General features: G+C 39.0%; 1 pseudogene; it reads left to right on the forward strand.

Annotated features, from left to right (window-relative positions):
• Positions 1-15,595, forward strand: part of LOC141422630 (uncharacterized) — a 41,085-nt pseudogene extending 25,490 nt beyond the window's left edge.
• Positions 15,596-20,381: the final 4,786 nt, after the last annotated feature.

Genomic DNA, 20,381 nt, shown 5'->3' on the forward strand with positions numbered 1-20,381 from the left:
GCTTTTACAATTCTTTTTTTTTTTTGGTGGGCCTGGGGTTTAAACTCAGGGTTTCACACTTGCAAAGCAAGTGCTCTACCACTTGAACCACACTTCCATTTCACTTTTGCTATAGTTATTTTGGAAATGGGGGGGGTTCTCATGAACTATTTGCCAGGACTGGCCTTGAACCAAGATCCTTCCAATCTCGATCTCTCAAGTACCTAGGATTACAGGCATGAGCCATTGGCAACAGGCACAATTCATCTTTTTATAGTAGTCTGAATCTTGAAATGGTTTTGGTATCATAAATTTTGATGACAGAGCCACAGACTGGCTGGAACTACATGTTCTCTGCCTCTTATCACAGTCTCAAATCAAAACTATTAACTTGGCATCTTGGATATTTACTCTGCAGAGTTACTCCTTATTATTGACTAAGAACAGAGTGCTTCCAAATGTTTCTCAAGATAGATTCATTCCCCTCCACACCTGAGTTCATAAAGTAATCAGAAACCCAAGTTCACAGGTAAGGGGTCTGGACCCAATGATGACAAAGGGAAGATTTCCAGCACAGACTTATTCACATTGCTGTTTCTGACAGTAGGACAATGAAGCATCATCAGCTCTGAAGAGTTCAAGGTTCAAATCCTAAATCACTTTCCAGTGTGGATAATCTTTGGAAGCTGAAGGTTTATGAACCTCAGTTTCTCCATCAGAATAAATTAGTTCTATAAGTGATACTTATTCAGAAAGTAGTTGTGAGAATTAAATGAAAAAACCAAATATTAAGGAGGCTTGACAAATGAATTCTCTCTGAAAGAGATTGTGGTGTCTGGAGGGACCTATGCAAAAAAGTCATCCTCTTCACACCCTGGGGTCTTAATTATTGCAGTCACAGCTGTTGGGAAGCCAGATCTTTGGCAGTAAAAAGTATCCCAGTTTTCCTTTTGTTCCAAATAGATCCAAGTTTTAGACTCTATAAAGCAGATAATTCTTTCAATCAAAGAGTAGGTAAGGGGAGTTTTTCTGGGAATGTGTGGTGCTTACTCTTTGCTTTGGACAAAGGAGTTAAGGGAGATAATTGAAAATATTTCTTGAGTTCCTACTCTGTGAGAGAATGACACAGAGGTTATGTTTTACTAACAGTAGGATCTTATAGTTGCCCATTTAAAAATTCAATTATAATTGTACCTGTTACAAGGACTAAATGCGGTAGTCTTCTCAAAGTTCTTTTAGTATACAGTCCATGGTACATTATAAGATCACATGATAGTTTTGGGGGGGTCAGTTTTGGAGTTTGAACTTAGGGCTTCTGCTAGCTAGGCAGGCACTCTACCACTTGAGCCATGTCCCCCAGCATGTTTGATAAATTTTTAAATTGCATTTAGTATTTACTTTATGTGAATTTCAATTTTTCCCAGTACATTATAAATAACTAATGAATATATGTACCTTGGAAAAAGGAAAATAACACTTGCTTTTTTGTTACATGGTATCCCTGTACCTACTCTCTGTTAGACTGTATCTTATAGACTTTACACACATTTAATTCCCACCTTTTGATATAGATATGATCATCTTTTTTTTTTTTGCAGACAGTGAACCTAGAGCCCAGAGAACATAGGTGCATTACTTAAGGTTGTAATACTGGAGCCATTCTGCCCTCATATATAATATATACTTTTTTGGGGGGGGGGTTGGGTTTTTTTTTTTTGTAGTCATTGGAATTGAACTCAGGGCATTCGTGGTTAATAACCATAAACTCTATCACTTGAGTCACTCTACCAGATCTTCTTGCTTTAGTTGTTTTCAGGAAGGGTCTCGTGTTTTTGTCAGGGGCCAGCCTCAGACTGTGATCCTTCTACCTAAGGTTTTCCCCTTAGCTAGGATTACAGGCACATTTGTAGGCAACACCATGCCAGGCTTGTTGGTTGAGATAGGGCCACTAACTTTTTGCCTGGGCTGGCCTTGAACCATGATCTTCCCTATCTCTGCCTCCCGAGTAGCTTGGATTGCAGGCATGAGCCACGACACCTGGCCTCCACAGTCACATATCTTAATAATTATGAGGCTGTGAAGGGAGGCTGTAGTACTTTTTTCATGATTACCTTCTACTGCTGCCATTTTCTCATGTCAGCTGTTGTAAAGTGTTTAGTGTACGTTTCTCACAGAATAAGGGACATATTCAATATTGCACCTATGGATCATAGCTGCAAAAGCATTCATCTTGCTTTCCAGAAGCAAATGCAAATTACATCAGGGAAAAAAAAACATTAATAATTATATTCCTGGGGGAAGGCAAAGGTATGGAAGAGATGAAGTGGAGAGAGAGGAAGAAGGGAAGAAAACTGTTTTGTTAACTAGAAAATGCTATAAATTTAACTTACAAGACTAATGAACACATCCATGCAGGAAACATGCTAAGAAACATAGAATTAACTTCCACCTGGAGGAAAGATCAGGTGAGCAGACCACAGGACTGACGCCAGCAGATTCAGTGTGGAGGCATCACAAGAACAGGTGGTTTTCCAGCCAGGTAGTAATAAAATAAGGAGCAAGAGTGAGAAGACTGGGTGGGACCCATTGTCACTGCTGTGACCTTCAGGTAAGTCTGATAAACTGGTAGCTTTGGAGAGGAGTTTTGAAAAGAAAATATTCAGAGTACTTGTAAAAGTCTCTTCTATAAGAAATACAGTAAGAAAGAAAAAAGGGATAAGTAGGACAGATAATGAAATAGTCATGAGGAAAGGAAAAAGAGAACAGGGTTTGTGGAGAATATTAAAGGTACCAGTTTTGTAAAAGTCAGACCATCCAGCAGATATTTCAATTTAACACCTACTATGTGCAGAAGACCGAAACTATTTGTTACAGTAAATAAGCTACTTCTTGAGTGTTTACAAAGTGCCAGGTATTGTACTAAATGGATAATATGCCTTTTTTTTTTTTTCTTATTTTAGTAACTCCCTGAGGTGAGGATTACATGCTCTAAAGCTTAAGCACAGCTCGTTACAAGTAACCAAGATTCCTAAACCAGGCCTACCTGGTTAAGAAAATGCACTTTCTTGGAAGGTTGCATACTCCCTTCAGTTATTTAGGATTTTAAAAATGCCTAGACGTATGTTAGATGTGTACATATACATATGTATGTCTTTTCAATTATAGAAAGATACCTATTCATCATAGAAAATTAGAAAACATTGTTAATAAATGAGAAAAATAAGATGTGTCAAATCTATATTTTAAAGAAGTACAAGAAAGAACATCTTTGAATTGATTGCTAATGCACATAGCAAAAAATCCTGCTGTTTCCTTTCATCAATATTCAAATATTCAGTAGCATCCTTTTTGGTGGTACTGGAGGCTGAGCTCAAGGTCTTGCGCTTGTTAGGCAGGTGCTCTAACACTTGAGCCATGCCCCCAGCCCTTTCTGCCTTTCAGTCATTTTTGGGATAGGGTCTCCTGTTTAAATCCTCCATCCTTCTGTTTATGCTTTAGCTGGAACCACAGGCAAGTGCCACCACGCCTATCTATTGTTTGAGATGGAGTCTTGATAACATTTTGCCCAGGCTGTCCTGGAACCACTGTCTTCTGGATCTCTGCCTCATGATGGATTTACAGACATGAGCCACTGTGCCCCACCCAGTATTATCCTTTTTTAAAATGCCCATTTGACAAAAGGAATGGAATGGTCATTGTTATTTTAATTTACATCCCTCTAATACTACTGAGGTCTCAATGCTTTTTTCATGTTTTGGGTCTCCTCTACGGTGACCGTGTGTGTGTCACACATATCTGCCCTTTATTTTCTTTTGGAATCTCTGTTTCTTACTGATTTGCAAATTCTGTTAAGAATATTAACTTTGTCTATTAGACATAACAAGCATTTTTTTCTAGTTTCTTTCGCTCTGTTTGTAATAGGAATTGGCGTGAAGCCTTTCATTCATAGGTAAGCGAATCTATGGGACTTCTCCTTCATGCATTCCTCTTTTGATTTCTTCCCTTTGGCAAGGCCTGCTCCGCCCCACTATTGGCTATTATCTCTTCTACTGGGCTGGGATTTGAAGGAGAGAAGGTATAGGGATTGACTGAGAGAAGGATGGAAGGATTTGGGTACTGAAGGCAGATGCAGTGACGAGGCTGATGTAACCAGAAGCAGGGATGAAGCCCAGAAATTGGGTGGTGTCAGTCTATGGAGGGCAGACAGGAAAGGAAAACAGATAGGCTTTGTGGCCTTAAAGGCAGCCTATGAAGCCTGGTATTGGTTTGTTAAACAGGAAGTAGAGAGTCATTCCAGCTTTTCCCAAAGCAGAATCCCAGGTGGGAAAGGGACACTAAAGATAAGTTTGCTAGGAGCTGCACAGAGCAGGGGCCAGAAGAGCTCGGATGCTGTTGCTGCAATCCAGGCCCCAGGTGATGACATATTAAATTGGCAAAGCTGGCTGGAGAAGTGGAATGGAAGAGGCAGGTCCAAGAAATATTTCTGTAGGGAAAACAACAAGAAATAAGTAACTCAATAAGAACAAATCCAGGACTTTATAACTTAGTACATTAAGAAGCATACAGAGGTGGAGATATGGATAATAGTGGTTTGAGGCCAGTCCAAACAAAAAGTTATTGAGACCCCATCTCAACCAATAAGCTGAACCTGATGGTATACTCTTTGGTCCCAGCTATGAGGGATTTACAGGTAGGAAGATTGCAATATGATGCCCACCCGAGGCAAAAAAAAATAGGAGACCCTAGCTGAAAAATAACTAAAAACAAAGCAAAAAAGGGCTGGGATTGTGGCTCAAGTGGTAGAGCACCTGCCTGGCAAGTGCAAGGCCCTGAGTTCAAACCCCAATACCACAAGGAAAAAAAAAAAGAGGAAGCATTACACAAGAGAGAACGATGTAAAGATGCTTCTCATGTTTGGAAGAGGATGTGAGGTTTCTGTTTCAATGATAGCAGCCGGGAGATTTAGAAGGATGAACTGGTTTCAAGGGTGGTGCAAATGGGAAACCTAGGTTTACTGTTCAGATGCTCTCATTTCTAGGCAGTCAGTGGGCTTCACAAACATCTTTACCCCAGCTAAGAGGAGCAGGTAGCTCACTGGTCAATGGAAGGAAACTAGAGATAGAACAGGAGACAGAGGCCCTCGATGCTCCTTCCCCAGCATGTAACTGCTCAATGCCTGCGCTGCAAGGAAAACAAAACAGGTTTCTGACTCCTAAAGGATATTTGGGAATTGACCAGTTAATGAGCACAGAGCCTAAATGACAGCCTCTATGTTGATTTCAGTGTTTGAGGTGAGATCCTGTAAGTAGGGCTGCCAGATCAAATAGACATTTGAATTTCAGACAGACAATGAAAAAATATTTGGCATGAATATTATTGTGTGGGAACTATTTATACCAAAGATCTCAAAGATGATAGGTGATCAGTTCAAGGTCACATTGCCTAAAAGTGTTTGGGTCAGGACTTGGGGCACAGTTTCTTTTAATTCTAAATCACACATTCTCCCCAAATCAGTGTGGCTTGTTTTTTTAGACAATTCCTGTGAACATACCCATAAAATTCTGCTTCTAGAGACTATCTGCGAACATGAGAAATTATTGTCAAGGGATGTGACCTCTAACTCTTGCCATCTTTCTCTGACAATAAAAACTACTATTTACTAAGCATATCCTGAGCATCATTGCACTAAGTAGTTTACAGTAACCATCTATTTAATAATCACTATAATCATTTGTATGTGTGTATTTGTTAATATATGTATATCGGTGTGTATGTGTATGTGTATTACTTGCTTAATCTCCTACACTAGGAATTGATTGGGCTAGAATTCTAGTATTCTAGCCTAGGATTGTCTGTTTCTAAAACCACTATTTTAGACCTTCAAATTCCCCTTTCTAAAGTATTTGTTCTTATCTTTGGAATGCACAAAGTGACATTCAAATATACTTTCAGTTTTGAAATATTAAATTTCTTTCCTACTTGTTTGTTCCCTCACAGACATAAGAAGGGAAAAAAACTATGATTCCCCAAAAGAACTCTGACAGTTGGATTAATTCATCAAGGACAATCATTTGCAAATTTATTTTTAGGTTCATGTTTATATTTCTGCTATAGGTCAAATATATGTTTATTTATATAAGATCTCCAAAGATTAACTATTGATTCATTCAGGCTTTAAATATGTTCTCTTTTAAAGCAATGTGAGACTTGCTTATCTCCAACAATGTAGCAGTCTTTCTGGTACTTACCTTTCATAAACAATCTACTACCATTTCTCAAGTAGATGTGAAGTGACCTATTTTTTTGAAATTTGGGTGAAATTTGCAAGGATTTTTTTTTTTTTTATACATCTTCTTGCCTTTTAGTGAAGAGGGTCCTGTCTTGATTTTCCTGAAGCTTTTGGATGAACAAGGAAGTCACAATGAAGAAGGGAGACTGGGGCAGGAACAAGGGCTGGTGCTGCTCCCGACCAGGAATATTCAGACCAGAGCCCCTGTGTGCTCACTCCCTCCACTTACTTGATTAACAAATACTTACTGAGCACCCACAATGGCTAAGTGTTAGCTGTATGGGACTCTACCCTACCCAACTGGCACACGGGAGTAGACAGACAAGCTAATGGGCCTTCCAGTTTCTTCTTCCTCAGCACAATGCCTACAGGGTGTAGAGGGTCCCCATCTGCAGATTGGGGACCATTGATATATTTTTTTTAAACTCATATATTTTGAGTTTTTACTGTTTGCCTGATGATGTGCTGAATGTTTTTATCCTTGTCATCTAAGACTTGTTTTCTTATGTGTAAAATAGAGACAATAATGCCAGCTACCTCATGGGGTTATAATAAATGACATAATAATAATAATAGCATTTGTTTGTTGAGAGCAAACCTTGTGCCAGGCACCATGGTAATTATTTCATTTAATTCTCATAAAAATCTTGAGGTGGGTACTCTTATCAGCCTTATTTCACAGATAAGCACACTGAGGTGCAGACTGCCTAAGCAAATTGCCAAACCCACAAGGAAAGTAAGTGGCAGAGTTCATCTCAACAGGTCAGAGGTTAAAGCTATGTACTCAACCACTGATCCATGGCATCTTAATAATAAAAATATAAAAATATCTTTGTGCATAGTTCGGTGATGTCTCCTCCTTGTTTTTGACTTAAATCCATGTTGCAAAATAAAAGGTAAACAGTTTTAAAAGAAAAATTGGAAATTTTCTCTGAGAAATAACCTTGGACATTTGCCCAAACAGAAACTTGGACCCATCTTTTGAAGGTTTAGAATCTAAATACATTTTCACTTCATGTTCCCTCTTTGCTTTCATTCATTTTTGCTTTTCTGTTTAAAAATAGGCTTTGGTGACCTTTGGGAACAACCTTGAAGGGGAAAAAAATTCACCCAAGGACAATATTTAGCTGAAACTGAAAGTAAGAAGCATGGAGAGTAGGAAGAGGATTGATGTTTTTAAACCTCTATACTTGCCAGCAGGATTTATTGAGAACCTACTGTGTTCCTGGAACTGTGCTGCTGCCGATCTATCACCACAGTATTGCAAAAATGACGCACAGAGCCTTCAAGAAGTTGACCAATTTCCCCAAAGTCACATGGCCAGTTGTTGACACAGCTAGTTTCAAACTCAGGTCTGTCTGCTTTTTGTCTGTGCTGTTTTCTATCACATCTTTCTGGTGTGCCTAGGTGATGCTGGGAAAGGAATTTTCTGCAATTCTAAGCTGATAAGTCTGAGAGTTAAGTCCCAATGGGTAGACTCACCCCTCTCCTTGTCCTCACATTGGCTAACTTGTGCTTTTGGAGAGGCTGAGCAATTAAGGAGACCAATGAAAGAATGTCTTGAAGATTCAAGAAGCTAGGCATTAGTTTTAGTGTTATTCTGGAAATTTCTCTGAAACTTCAAAAAAAAAAATGCCTTTTAGGAGTTGTTGATTGCTCTAGAAATCTCTAAATACCTTAACTTTCCAGATGCTAGAGACTTTGCAGCGAGTATAGTGCTTACACATTTCAGAGGCAGGTTACTGGAACTGGTGGGGATGCACGCTTCTCTGACAATTGACAAGAATCCTTCAGGAACAAATAAGGTGGGAGGTGGTGGTGGAGGGAATCCCGCTCAGAGCGGTCCAAATGGAGACAGAAAGAAGAGGTGACTAGCAAAAATGTTTCACAGGATAAACCACAGGGTTGGTCTCATACTTGCCCCTGTCAACTATGTGGGGAGGCAGGTGTTTTTATTGATTTAGTTTTGCAGTACTGGAGATTGAATCTAGGACCTCATACTTACTAGGCAAGTGCTCTACCACTTTAGACACACCCTCAGTTCTTTTGTTTTTATTTTGTTTTTGAGATAGGATCTCTTTAACTTTGCTCTAGCTGGCCTCAAACTCCAGATCCTCCTACCGCCCCCTCCCAAGTAGCTGGAATTACAGGAGTGTAACACCAAGCCCAGTGGCAGATGTTTTTAGAACATTTTGAATTCTTGTCTTGTGCACTGGAAAACCAAACAACATCAAAGACAACAGTTTGCTATTGAATTCTGTGGCTATAGTTTTTACATCACCTTTTTGATTTTGTTTAACTTCCTTGATTTCATGATGAAATCAAATGTCTACCTTTTAGAAAGGTGGCAGGTTCTGGCATTTGCATATCAATGATCTGGTTTCTTAAAGAAAAGCATCTAACTGTTCAGGTCAATAAACTTTTACTGAACTCACCATGCACCTAGTCATTGTGATAGGGGCTGATGATAAAATCACAGATGGCTCCTGCCTTCAAGATGTTTTCAGTTGAGTGGGGAAATGGCACAGACTTGAATGATACTCAGAATGCAATGACTTTTTTTTTTTTTTTTTTTTTTTACGACTGGGATACTTTCAAGACAGGCTTCAGGAAGCAGGTGATAGGTAGGCCTGGGTTAATATCCCTACTGCTTCTTAATGATACAAAGATCTGGCTCAATCTCGTCAGTTGTCTGCTCTTTTAGGGATGAGTAATGCCATCTTGTAGGTCTTTTTGAAATGCATCACAGAACCAGGTTCAGGTATCATCAAGGTGGTGAGCCATAATTTGTTTAATCACTGTTCTGTTATTTTTGAAGAATAATACATTTGCTGGGCCAGGGTATAGCTCAGTAGTAGAGTGCTTGCCTAGCATGCATAAGGACCTTGGCTTGATCCCCAGAATTGCAATAATATTCATGTGCCTGGAAAAAGAAATCTCAAACAGTACCGAAGACCACAGTGGCAGTCTTTCCACCACTCTAATCCCTCATCTGTAGTTTACCTACTCAGAGGTGTCCACTCTTTAATACCCAGTGTATCACTCCAGGGATATTTTAATATTGACTATATATGAATATGTATCTTTTAAAGTTTTATTGTATGTATGTATTTATTTATTTTTAAGTACTGGGGCTTGAACTCAAGGCCTACACCTTGAGGTACTCCATCAGCCCTTTTTTGTGATGGGTTTTTTTGAGATAGGGTCTTGAGAACTATTTGCCCTGGCTGGCTTTGAACTTTCTGGTCTCTGCCTCCTGAGTAGTTAAGCTCTCTTTTTAAGTTTTATAACTGTGATAGCATACACTGCTCTGCACTTAGCTTTTCCACTTTATTTTAGAGCTCTTTCTATATCCATGGACAAAGATTTTTTTGTGACTGCAAGAATCAAATTTTGTGGAAACATGGCAATTTATATAAACATTACCCTGTTGGTACACATTTCAGTAATTCCCCATTTTTTGCTATTACAGTACTGCAATGAGAGTCTTTGCACATACCTTTGAATGTATATTTCTCTAAGTTAAATGAAAAGACTATCTTTACATCATGCAGAGTCAATTACGATTATTTCTGACAAACATTGTCAGAAAGTTTCCTAAAAGGATGGTACCAATCTACGCTCCATCAACATTATTGGGAGTGTGACCACACCCTAGCCAAAATTATGTATTGGCAAACCTTGATCTTTGCCAAACTAATGAAAAATAGTATCTTACTTAGTTTCAATTTAAAGATTTTTTTTTTTTTGAGTCAGGGTTTCCCCTGACTAGCTTTAAACATAAAATTCTCCTGTCTCAGCCTCCTGAATGCTGAGCTTATGGATGTGTACCACCACACCTGGCTTTCATATGTTTAAAAGGTACTTGGAGAGCCTTTTGTTTAGAAATTTATATAACCTAATCTAATCACAGAAAATTGTAAAGCAAATAGAAGAAAGTAGTTAGCATGGATCACCCTGTTTGAGATGCAGCATGAAGGAGACAAGATCCTTTCAATTAAGATAGGTCACTAAAAATATTTAAACAAGAGAAGTTGATTCATAATTCAAATTGTGTGTTTTGTTTTGTGGTACTGGGGTTTGAACTTAGGGCCTCATACTTGCTAGGTAGGTGATTTACCACTTAAGCCATACTTCTAGACCCCAAACTGTGGGGGGTTTTGTTTATTTGTTTGTGGGGTTTTTTTGTTTGTTTGCTTGTTTTGTTTTCTTTTTTGGCAACACTGGGGTTTGAACTCAGGCCTCAGGCTTGCTAGGCAGGTGATTTTACCGCCAGCCCTTTTTGTGATGGGTTTCTTCGAAACAGGGTCTTGAAAACTATTTATCCAGGACTAGCTTCAAACCTTGATCCTCCTGATCTCTGCTTCCTTAGTAGCTAGGATTATAGGCATGAGACACTGGTGCCTGATCCAAACAGTGTTTTAAGAAGCTCTGGACAATGTGGAACGTGAGTTAGAAGTGGTAAGACTGTAAGGAGGAAAATAAATTAGTTAAAAGGTTGTTGTAATCTTGAACAAAGGCATTGCCAGAAAGAGTGAAGATGATGAAACCAATCTGAAAAGTATTTTAGAAGGAGAAACAAAAGAACTTGACAGTTGGGTATGGTGGTACACACCTGTAATTCCAGCACTTGATAGGTGAAGGCCAGTCTGAGATACATTTCAAGGTTGAGATCAGCCTGAGTTGTAGAACAAGCCTGAACTGTATAGCAAGACCATGATTCAAAAAACAAAAACAAACACAAAAAGGATAACCCAATAAATGTCACATCTAGGGCTAGGGATGAAGCTCAAATGGCAGAGCACCTGCCTAGTAAGCCCAAGGCTCTGAGTTCAAACTCTAGTACCACCAAAAAACTAAATCCAAAACAAAACTCAAATGTCACATCTAAAAAAAGAAAGACGTTATTTAGGCAGAGAATTTGTTCGCTGACATCACTAAATACCTACTATGTAAGGGCTTATGTTAGTTTTGTATACATTTATAAGTATGACAATTAAATAAATGAAAATACATATGCACATATTTTGATCTCAGTTCCTGGAAACTATTGATATTCTTCAGCAAGCGGCCCCCTCCATGTTCAAAGCCAACAATGATGTGACAAATCCTTCTCACACTTGGAATCTCTCTGATTTCTATTTCTATAACCAGCTGATGAAAACTGTTGTTACAGGGTGCTCGTGATTATGATAGCCCAGTCCAGGTCATCTATTGTAAGGTCAATTGATTAGTAACCTCAATGGCAAAATTCTTTTGTCTTGTAACTAATATAACCAAGTGGTCTCTGCATTAGGGAGCAGAGACCAGAGAGACCATCATAGAATTGTGCCTACAATAGAACTGTAGGAAAACAATGGCAGTCTTATGAAGGTGGCATGTACATAGTGAACAAAGAGATAGCATGAGGCTACAAAGAAATCTTAGCAATGTGACTTTTCCTCTGTAATTGAAAAATAATCTAAAATTGAAAAAAATTTCTTGTGAATAAAAGAATTAGGAAACATGAAACGGGACAGAAACTGAATTGCAAATTTTTTAAACAAACTTCATATTATTTTCCTCAACTCATCAGTGCTGACCATACAACCATTGTCACCAACCACTTTTATCCTTAATTCTATGAGGACCACTATGAGATTCTATTATTTAATCATCTCAAGATGTTTATAACTGGAGATGTAGTTCTTGAAAACTTTTTTGCAAAATGTTCTTTTTTTTTTTTTTGCAGTACTGGAACTTGAACTCAGTACTATACCTTGAGCCACTCCACCAGCCCTATTTTTGTAATGGTTTTTTTTTGAGATAGGGTCTCAAGAACTGTTTACCTGGGCTGGCTTCAAATTTGGTTCTCCTGATCTCTGCCCACTGAGTACCTAGGGTTACAGGTGTGAGCCACCGTGCTCGGCTGCAAAATGTTCTTCATAATGATGTTTCAGAAGTAGTTTCTACACAATAAAAAGAACTATTAAGTTGGAAAAAAAGAAAATACGTATACACATGTTGCATTTATTTAATTTCACAGCAGTCTTAATTGGGAAATATTATAATCATTTAAATATGATAAAACCCAATTAAGAAAGTAAACAAGTACAAGATTAAAAAAAAAAAACTACTGGATTTCTCAGAAGAATTCATATCAGAATTCAAAGTCTGACACATATGGGGCCAAACCAATGTTCTTTACACTACTCTTAGCTACCTAGTCTTAAAAAAAATTTAAGGAGAAAAAAATTATCCCTACATCAGGGAAGGAAGCAAATTGCCCCACATTACTTCCACAATACCAGCAATTTTTCCCTGAGCTAGCATATCATCAATTTAATTGAAATATGATAATTCTCAGGGGACCACATTGTAATTCACACGTCTCTACTTTGAATTGATTCTGAATTTATAAACAAAACCACAGTTTCCTTTTTGCTTTTGTGGCACTGGGATTTGAACTCAGGGCCTCATGCTTGCTAGGCAGGCACTTTGTTGCTTGAGCCTCTCTGCCAGCCACAAATCACTCTTTCCTCCTTTCATTACTCTACAACTTATTTGGGAAAACATGTCAAATTGTATTAAGTCTTTTGATATTGTAAATATAGTCATATCCAAATGTTAACCCAAAATGCCTCACCAAGAAGATATCTTCATTGAATATATCGCCTGTTAAAAGGATAAGGGTTGTGAACACACAACTAATGTAACGACTTTGAAAGAGTAATGGGCTGTTGAAAGAAGAAAAGTCCAATTTATTTAAAGCTAGATGTTATAGTTACATATGCCATAAAACTAGACTGTATCAGCCAGGCACTGGTGGCTCATATCTGTAATCCTAGCTACTCAGGAGGCAGATAACAGGAGGCTCAAGGTTCAAAGCCAGCCCTGGGCTGAGATCCTAGCTCAAAAAATCCATAGCAAAAAAGGGCTTGTGAAGTGGCTCAGGTGGTAGAAAGCCTGCCTAGGAAGCATGAGGTCCTGAGTTCAAACCCCAGTGCTGCCAAAAAAAAACCAAAAAGCAAAAAAACACACATACAAATAGAAACAACTTATTCAATAATTGTTACATAAAAATCAGGAGATCCATCTGGAGAAAAATATTACCTTGATACACTTCATACTCTCTACTGAAAATGAGTTGCAGATAAGTAAGATATTTCTCATTATTTTTTAAGTATTAGAAAGAAGAATTAGGCATTTTATAATTTCAGAGTGAGAAAAGGAAGAAATAAGTTGTCATTCACAGATGATGTGGTTACATATATATAGAAAACCTGGAAGAATCTACAGGGAGATGATTAGGATTAAGCAGCGAGGTTGGTGGGGCTTGGGATGTTATCCAGTGGTAAAGCATTTGCCTAGTGTACAATGAGGCTCCTGGGTTCAATCCCCACTGCCCCCCTTTTGCCCCCACCATCAAAGGAGGATGCTGGATATACAAATCAGTTGTATTCCTATGTACCAACAACAGTTAGAAAATGAAGAGAAAATTTTAATATACTGTTTATCACAGCATCAGAAGTTTCAAATACTTAAGAATAAATTCACACCGAAAAAAAGTTTTAAAATGCTGCACAAAATTATAAACTCTATTGAGAGAACAACTACATAAAAGAGTCTACATCATATTCACAAATTGGAACTCAATTATTTTAAAGATGTCAATTCACCCAAATTATCTATAAACTCAAGGCAATTCCAGTCCAAATCCAGGGGGACTTTTGTTTATGAAACTCTATAAGCTGGTTCTAAAATTTATAGGGATGTAGAAAGAATAGTGAAAACAATTTTGAGAAAGAACAAGATAGGAGTAACTCCTTTATAACATATCAAGATTCATAGACTAGAATACAATGCCCAGAAATGAACTGGCATATGAAGATCTGATTTATAACAAAGGTGACACTTCAGAACAATAGGAGAAAAAGTCTTTCAATAAATGGTGCTGAGTCATTAGGTATCCATATGCTAAAAAGGAAATACAAAAATTCAACTCCAGGTATATTGTATTTCTAAACATGGGCGATAGAATGATACAGCTTCTACATGATTACATAGGAGAGTTTCAGGTGTGAAATAGTTGAAAAGTTCCTCAACATAATCCCAAAAGGCAAAATACAGTAAAAGTCTGATAATTTGACTCTATTAAAATGTAAACCCTCTGGGGGAAAGGGGGGGAGAAATGACCCAAACATTGTATGCAAATATGAATTAAAAAAGTAAAATAAACTGTAAACCCTCTATTCATCTACAGGTAGTAAAAAAATGTGAAAAAACAGACCACAGAGTGGGATAAGATATATCTGCAATACATGCTACCTGCTAAGACGCGTATTTCACACATAGGGAAAACAGCTACAAATCAACAAGAGAAAGTGAAAAAAATCCAATTTTAAAATAGGCAAAAGTCTTAGATAGACACTTCAAAACAGAGGAAATGCGAATGGCCAATGAACAGCGGTATTCAGGGAGATGCTGCACACCCACTGAAATGGCAAGTGCTAAAAAGAAGGAGAAAGGGGAAGAGGAAAGAGAAAGAAAGAAAAGGGGCCAAGAATGGTAGCTCATACCTATAATCGCAGCTCTCATTTGGGAGGCTAAAACAGGAGGATTAGGAGGCCAGCCTGGGCTATATAACAAGACCCTGTCAAGAATGGAAGGAAGGAAAGGCTGTTTGGCAGTTCGTATTTTGGTTGTTGGCTCTATTAGCTGTCACCCATGCAGGAGAAGGATCCAGGCTTTTGGCCTCCAAATCGCTTCTGAACAGATTTGCTGTGGATGGGTGAGACTTAACCTTACAGTACAACTTCTACAATATTGGTTCAAGTGCTGCATTAGATGTGGAGTTATCTGATGATTTCTTTCCCTCCAGAAGACTCTGGCATTGTCTCTGGTATGCTCAATGTCAAATGGGACCAGATTGCCCCTGCAAGCAATCTTTCCCATACGGTGGTCCTGCGCCCTCTCAAGACTGGTTATTTCAGCTTCACTCCAGCAACAATTACTTACCTGGCCCAGGAGGATGGGCCTGTTGTGATTGGCTCTACCAGTGCACCTGGACAGGGAGGACTCCTGGCTCAGTGGGAGTTTGGTAGGAGATTCTTTCCCCATTTTCTGGTCAGGGCAGCCTTCAGTGTCATGACCTTGCCCTCCATGGGCATCCCCCTGCTTTTGTGATATTCTAGCAAGCCCCAAGAAGAACTGAGTGGGGCTTCCCCAGCCCTCTTCTCCCAAGAAACCAAGTGCTTTCCAGACTCCAAAGGGTATCTCAAATGTGATCTCTTCACTCTTAGTTCTTGGTCATCTTGTCCTGGATCCTGCCCTGCTCTCAAAGAGTAAAGGACCAGGCCTCGGAGTCTATGAGAGCATCCTTGGTTCCACTGTGAAGCCATACAAATAGGAATGCCTTTGGCCACTGCTGTGGGCCTAGAGGGTCCCGTTAGGGCCCACTGAGGTGCTGTTGCTAGCAGTGTGAACTCTCAGGGGTCCAGGAGGAGCCCTTCCGAGACTGCCCGACACCGCTTCCATTCCCTGCCCTTTCCTCTAAGAAGAGGGTGGAAGGCAAAATGAAAGCTGTGTGACTCTTGGAGGCTACCTAGTCTCTGTTCTGGGTTAGGGAAGTGCTTTCCAAGTGGGGTTTTCTAATAAAAACAAATGGAAGGGAGGAGAGTGAGAAAGAGAAAGAAAGAACAAGAGAAAGAAAAAAAGGAAATAGGGAAGAGGGAAAACGAAGAAGGCAGACAACATCAACTGTTCTTGAAGATGTGGAGTAATCATAGCCAATGGGGATGCGAATTAGTACAACCAATAGGGAAAACCTTTGGTATTGGATATGGAAGTTGAACATACACATATCTATGACACAGCAACTCTGATCCTAGGAATATCCCCAGTAGGAATGCATCCACATGTTCAGGAAGAGATATAAACAAGTATGCTTATAGCAACATTCAGCATCCTCCATAAGAGCAAAAAGCTAAGCTGGGTGCTGGTGGCTCACACCCATCACCCTAGTTACTCAGCGGGCAGAGATCAGGAGGATCACAGCTCACAGACAGCCTAGGCAAATAGTTTGAGAGACCCAATCTCAAAAAAATCCATCACAAAAAAGGGCTGGTGGAATGACTCAAGGTGTAGGCCCTGAGTTCAAGCCCCAGTACCACCAAACAGCATCACCACAAACAATGAAATGAATAAAATAAATAAATATGGCAAATTTTTATAACAGAACACTATACATACAGTGAAGAAATGAACAGTTACAATGTATTAAGCTAAAGAAGTCAAGCTGAAAAGAATATTGCTGTATATATTATTCCATTTTAAAGTAAGAAAAAGTAAGCAAAACCTAAACTGTAGTGTTTTGGAATTCATTCATTATCAGTCTGTAAAAATGTGAAGTAAAACAAGAGCTAAAAAGGACATTTGTCCTGATGCATTAAGAACCCAAGAATGAAATACTCAGCATTACTTTAACATCTACTTCCTTACAAGATCCTTTTTCCCTCTGAAAAGTCTGATCAGTTACTAAAGAAGAAGAAGAAATGTGGGACTAGCCCACCAGCACCAAATGGATTCCCTTTGATGTACTAATCAGAGATGGTTAGTACCTGAAATGCCTGGTTATGGGTCACTAAGGATGGCTGGCCTTTGAGAGCCACTACTTTGTGTTTGAAACAAATATGGCTATGTGGGAAGAAGAGTGGGAGAGTGGCTTCCTAGTTAGGGACAAAGTACACTGTGAATCCCACCCACATGTCTATTTGCTTTATTATTATTATTATTATGTGTATGAAAGCTGGTTTTATAGAAAGTAAGGCCAGGGAAAAGAAGGCACAAAAGAGAAAAATGCAACTTGGAATGAAGAAGTTGTAGAGGCAGAGGGCCATATCATTTTCATCAGGAGGAGCCACTAAGAGCCAGGCACTTCACTCAAATGACCCCAAAGAGTCTGTAAAATAACCCTTTGTAGAGCGTATACAATTCTCATTTAAAAAATGAGGGGATGGAGGTTTAGGGATGTGAAGACTTTGTTCAAATTCACACAGAAAATAAGCAACACCTTGACTGAAATTCTGATCCCACTGATGCTTCAGCTCTTGGAGGAATTCTCACTGGTGTCTGAAAAACTTTGGAAATGAGAATGCAAATCTATAATTCTTGACATTTTTTCATACTTTACCAAAAGAGCTTTTACAGATACCTGTTCATAAGTTAGCTCACAAAGCAAATCTTAGGGGGGAGAAATGACCCAAGCCTTGTATGCACATATGAATAATAAAAGAAAAATTTAAAGTTAAAAAACAAAACAAAACAAAACAAAAAAGCAAATCTTAAGTTAAGGAGGACAATCACCGTTTTATTATACATTATGTGGTAGACACCATAAACAATTTCTCTCCCTTTTTTATGTCTTTTTTTTTTTTTTGCAGCACTGGGACTTGAACTCAGGGCCTTCACCTTTTGAGCCACTCCACCAGCCCTATTTTTGTGAAGGGTTTCTTGAGATAGGATCTTGTGGAACTATTTGCCCCTTTTCTAGGTTCTTGTCAATCCTTATTGCCTTAGTCAAGAACACCCACTGCTTTAACAAGCAAACCCACATCTCATTGACTCAACACAGTAAGAATTATCACGTCTCATGTCACAGTCCAGAGCAGGTTGGAGGGAAGCAGAGGAAATGAGAATTAGCACCTAATGGTTCTGCTGAATCTCGTGGCAGAGAAGGGAAGAATGCAAGCATGGAGAATTGCAAAGAAATGCTTCATGGGTCAAGCCTTCAAAGTAGTACTGGTCACTTCTGCCCATATATTAATGGCTAGAACCAATAATGTGGTTGTACCTAACTGCAAAGGAGACCAGGAAATGCAGTCTTTCCAGGTGGTTAGGAGGAAAAGGAAAATGTTCTGGTGAGCTAGTTAACCTCTACCCAATATTATTATAACTGTACAAGCTTTGATTTGCAGCCGCTGGGTTGAGTCAGTGAGTGGAGAGGCAGACTGATAAAGAAAGAAAAAGCTTTATTAACAAGCTGGCATGGTGGAAGATGGTAGGCTCTACCCTTTCAATCACCATCTCACCCCTTCCTGCAAGGGAGAATCTTGAAATGATTTTTTAAGGGAAGTTATGTGGTTCCTAGACAGGTGTGTGCCTCAGTTACCTACAGTGTTTCAAAAAGTAGCCTCTTCTGGAGTGTGGGCTGTGGATGTCTTAACTCATTTCAAAGGCAGGCAAGAGTTGCAGTCCAGTGGATCTACAGAAGATACACAGGATCAAAGTTTCTGTGTCAATTATGGTAACTTGTATCAAGTTTTTGTTGTGGTCAGTGTTTCTGGCAAACTCCCTTCCAGGTGTGACCTTCTCCCTTAACTTGGGAATAGGGAGTACTCAGGAAGGGAGGGTTTGTGTAACTTTAGTGTGCAGCTAATCATAAAAAATAAACTTCAATGAGCAGCTAGTCCACAAGAGATAGAACAGGCAGGAGAAAGGAGTAACTTCTGCAAACTGGGTCTTGATGGGAGTGGGTTGTGCGTGTATTCAAGATATCGAAGATTAAATTAATGCTTGCAAAGAGATTAGCTCAGTAGCTCTCTCTGTGTGTGTAGTGAGGGCTCACTATTATCACCTTATATTCCTCTTCTTAGTGTGGTAGTACGGTATTAATCATTCTCATTTCAGAGATGAAAAACATGTTCCAAGAAGTTGTTGCTTTCCCAAAGTTGCATGGCTAGGAAGTAGGCAGAGCTAGGATTAAATATAAGTCCATTTTATGAAAAACTAGAGTATTTCTTTAAAGTACTTGACAAATGTAGGTTTTTGCCTTTATATAGACAAGCCACAATTTTTCTTTTTCTGATTAATCATGTAATCATGCTGTACTCTTCTCACTTGTCATGGAGAAATCAATCTGGACCAATCATTGCTAAAGATAGGATTAGTTATTCCCACCTTATGGCTGCAGATCCTGTTGCTTAGCCCCTGATCTCCAAAGTAGAGTGTGCAAGAAAATCCTCTGAGGTATGGTAAGAGTTCTTGTGGCTGGCAGAGTGGCTCAAGTGGTAGAGCGCCTGCCCAGCAAGTATGAGATCCTGAGTTCAAACCCCAGTGCCACCAAAAACAAACAGAATTTTTGAAATTTCTACTTACGTTGTTATACATTTAAAAAACTAGACTCTATTAATACAAATTGAGGTTCGCATCCTTACTGTGCTCCTTTTTTCACTTTTATTTGCATTTGTTTTGTGCTTAATTTATTTTTGTGCCATAAGATTTTGTTTCTTCAGTTTCTTCTGTGCAGCCTCCTCTTCTGGTTTAGGAACAATTTGTTCCTTGTCAGTGACGATCATCTCAGTGTGGCAGGGGTAGCTCATGCACAGGTTGACCCGTCCATGAGCTCTGTAAGTACAGTGGTGCATTTCGGGTGCTTTGTTCACCTGGATATGTTCAATGATCAGAGAAGCTACATCTGCACCCTTAAGTTTAGCATTGCTCTCTGCATTTTTAAATTTTTTGCAGCAAAAATTCAGCACTCTTTTTGGGCAACTGACCTCGTGTCCAGCCCCACTATTTGGCTGGGGTACACCTATGAACTCCAGCATTGTAACACTTTCAAAGTGTTTCAAATATTTGGTGGCTTTTTGAATATACATACCCTTGATGGCCTAAGCAGTTTCTCCAGTGTTCTTAAAGTGAACCTGAAGATTTGAACCTCTTGGCTTGCATGATTTGTGGTGTTTTCTGGGTCAAGAGAGTAGTGAACCTTTTCACGGTCATCTCAGTCCATTTTCAGGAAGAAGCCCTCACACTGTTCTTGTATTTGATGCTCAGGTCAAATGGAGTATAAATGGAGATTTTTTCACTTTCAACATGTTACAATTTAGAAATAATTATGAATGTTTTAAAAAATTCGATTTACACTAAATTAAATCTCACCATATGAACAACTGTTTTAAAAGGATTGCAAAAAAAACCCGTAAGTACAAGATGAGAAGTAGGACAAAGAAAAAATTGACAGAACTGGCACTTCTATTTTATGTGAGCTCCTTTATTAGTCACATTGTGAGATGAAACACAATGATTAAGCTAGGTGTGGTGCACCTGTAATCCCAGCACTCAAAGTTCGAGT

Source organism: Castor canadensis, chromosome 1 (genome assembly GCF_047511655.1).
Source record: "Castor canadensis chromosome 1, mCasCan1.hap1v2, whole genome shotgun sequence".
Taxonomy (NCBI): domain Eukaryota; kingdom Metazoa; phylum Chordata; class Mammalia; order Rodentia; family Castoridae; genus Castor; species Castor canadensis.